Source organism: Populus euphratica, unplaced genomic scaffold (genome assembly GCF_000495115.2).
Source record: "Populus euphratica unplaced genomic scaffold, PopEup_1.0 scaffold3542.1, whole genome shotgun sequence".
Lineage (NCBI taxonomy): Eukaryota > Viridiplantae > Streptophyta > Magnoliopsida > Malpighiales > Salicaceae > Populus > Populus euphratica.
Genome location: NW_011503363.1, coordinates 8,529 through 11,246, shown reverse-complemented (window position 1 = coordinate 11,246; position 2,718 = coordinate 8,529).

The following is a 2,718-nucleotide window of genomic DNA, read 5'->3' as shown; positions in this document are numbered from 1 at the left end:
GACCACTTTGGGTAATGTGTTTTCCAACCCTGCCTCATTTTGACTGGGCTTACAGCCCTCGACCACCTTGGGTAGTGTGTTTTCTAACCCTATCTCCTTTTTTAGTGCTCCTTGAGTGCATCTTAGAGCCTTCAACCATCTTAGGTAGTGTGTTTTCTAACCTTACCTTTTTTTTAGTGTGTCTTAGAACCCTCGACCACCTTGAATAGTGAGTTTTCTAACCCTACCTTCTTTTTTAGTGCGCTTTGAGTGCGTCTTAGAGCCTTCGACCATCTTAGGTAGTGTGTTTTTTAACCCTGCCTCATTTTGAGTGTGCCTTAGAGCTCTCGACCACCTTAGGTAGTGTGTTTTCTAACCCTACCTTATTTTGAGTGTGCCTTTTTGCCCTCACTTCCTTTTATGTGCTCTTTTGAGCCACCATCTCTCGGGTAGCGTGTTTTCTAACCCTACCTCATTTTGAGTGTGCCTTTGTGCCCTCACTTTCTTTTATGTGCTCTTTTGAGCCACCATCTTTTGGGTAGTGTACTTTCTAACTTTACCTCCTTTTTTAGTGCGCCTTAGAGCCCTCAACCATCTTAGATAGTATGTTTTCTAACCCTGGCTTCTTTTTGTGTGTGCCTTCGAACCCTCACCTCTTAGATAGTGTGTTTTCTAACCCTGCCTCCTTTTTTAATCCGCCTTTAAGCCCTCAACTCTTGGGTAGTGTGTTTTGTAACTCTGTCTCCTTTTGAGTGTGCCTTTGAGCACTCATCTCTTAGATAGTGTGTTTTCTAACCTCACCTCCTTTCAAGTGCGTTTATTAGCATTCGTTCCCTTTCGAGTCCTATCTTTTTTCAAATGCTCTATCAAGCTTCCATTGCTTGAATAGTGCACCTTCGAGTCCCATCATGTTGTCTCTTTAAGACATTTCATTGTTTTAACTTAGGTAGGTTACCCATCACAATCAGACCTCTTCCAAAACCCTTTTCATCTTCTATTCGGGCCGGTTGTCCATTATAATGAAACCATCTTTTGAGAAATCTTTGCATTTCTCACCATCTTTGAAATTTTCCATTTGGGCAGGTTGCCCATTACAATGAAACCATCTTTTGAGAAATCCTTGCATTTCTCTCTGCCCTTTTCATTTTCTATTGGGGTCGGTTACCTATTACAATAAAACCATATTTTGAGAAATTCTTGCATTTCTCACCACCTTTAAATTTTTTCCATTTAGGCCGGTTGTCCATAACAATGAAACTATTTTAAAAAATTCTAGCATTTCTCACCACCTCTAAAATTTTCACCTAGGCAAGTCGCCCATTACAACAAGATCATTTTGAAAAGTCTCTGTATTTTTCACTGTTTTGAAAAATCTTTGTATTTTCACCATTTTGAAAACTCTTTTCATGTTCCACCTAGGCAAGTCGCCCATTACAACAAGAGTATTTTTCATCATTTTGAAAAATCTCTGTATCTTTCATCTCTATTGAAAAATCTTCATGTTTTTCACTTGGGCAGGTCGCCCATTACAACAAGACCACTTTGAAAAATCTTTGTATTTTTCACCATTTCAAAAAACCTCTAAAAAATCTTTGTATTTTTCACTCGGGTAGGTCACCCATTACAATAAGACCACCTCAAAAACCTTTTTAAATTTTCTCTAGGTAGGTCACCTATAACAATTCGACCATTTCAAAATCTTGGAATTTTCAGAAGAAAAATCCTTACTTTGAGTGCGCTTTCTAGCCCTCAAAAGGATTTATCATTTTTATGATGAGTCCATCATCTCATTTTCTTTCTTTACAACGCTTACAATCTTAAGTCTCTTATGAGACTTTCAATCGTAAGCATTGTAAAGAGGGGGGCAACTGTCATAACCCAATTCTGGGTTATTCCCTAATTTTTGACCCGTGTTTTGATAAATTTTTTAAAAAATCTTAAAAAAAGAAAAACAACAAAAATCCAAAAGAATATATTTTAAATATATTTGCCTCGTTTTTAGTATTTTCAGCATCCTCTCAAAAAAAATTTAATTTTCAAAGATATTTGGAACGCCTTCAACTTTTAGCGTGTTATTTTTAAAATCATTGATTTTTCTCATTGAGCTAATGTTGATATTACTTGTTTTCAAAAATAAAAAAATAAAAATTTACAAAAAGTTGAGGGATCAATTTTGAGATCCAAGCAATATTTTGCCTATAAATAACAACTTTCAACACACATAAAGGGGGGCAATTTTGCAAGGGGGTAATTTTGACAAAAAAAAGACAAACCCTAAAAACCTTAACCCTACAACCCATCTTTTCAAAAGACCAGGCCCCCCCTGGGTTTGGTTCTCTTCTTCCTTCAGCCGGGCAAGTCTTCTATCTCAGCCGCCGCCACCCATTAGAAAAAAGGAAGACCTTTTCCTTCTCCTAAGCCCCCCCTTCGATTGGCCATTTTTTCTTCTTTCCTACAGTTGCCAACCGCAGCTCTCCATTTCTCCACCACAGCCACCGCAGCTCTCCTTTTCCATTCTTCTCCCTTTGCTCGACCAAGACCCCCTACTAAACCAAAAAACAGCCAAGGCCACACCCACATCAACCTCCAACAGCGACAGCCAAGACCAACCCTCTATACAGAAGCCCCCCATTTCCTTCTCACGGCTTCCAACTCCACCCGATAGAGGCCGGCCGCTGCTCCTTCTCGCCCAAACTAGCACCACCCACATGCCTGACCATCTTCCTTCTCCTTTTAATA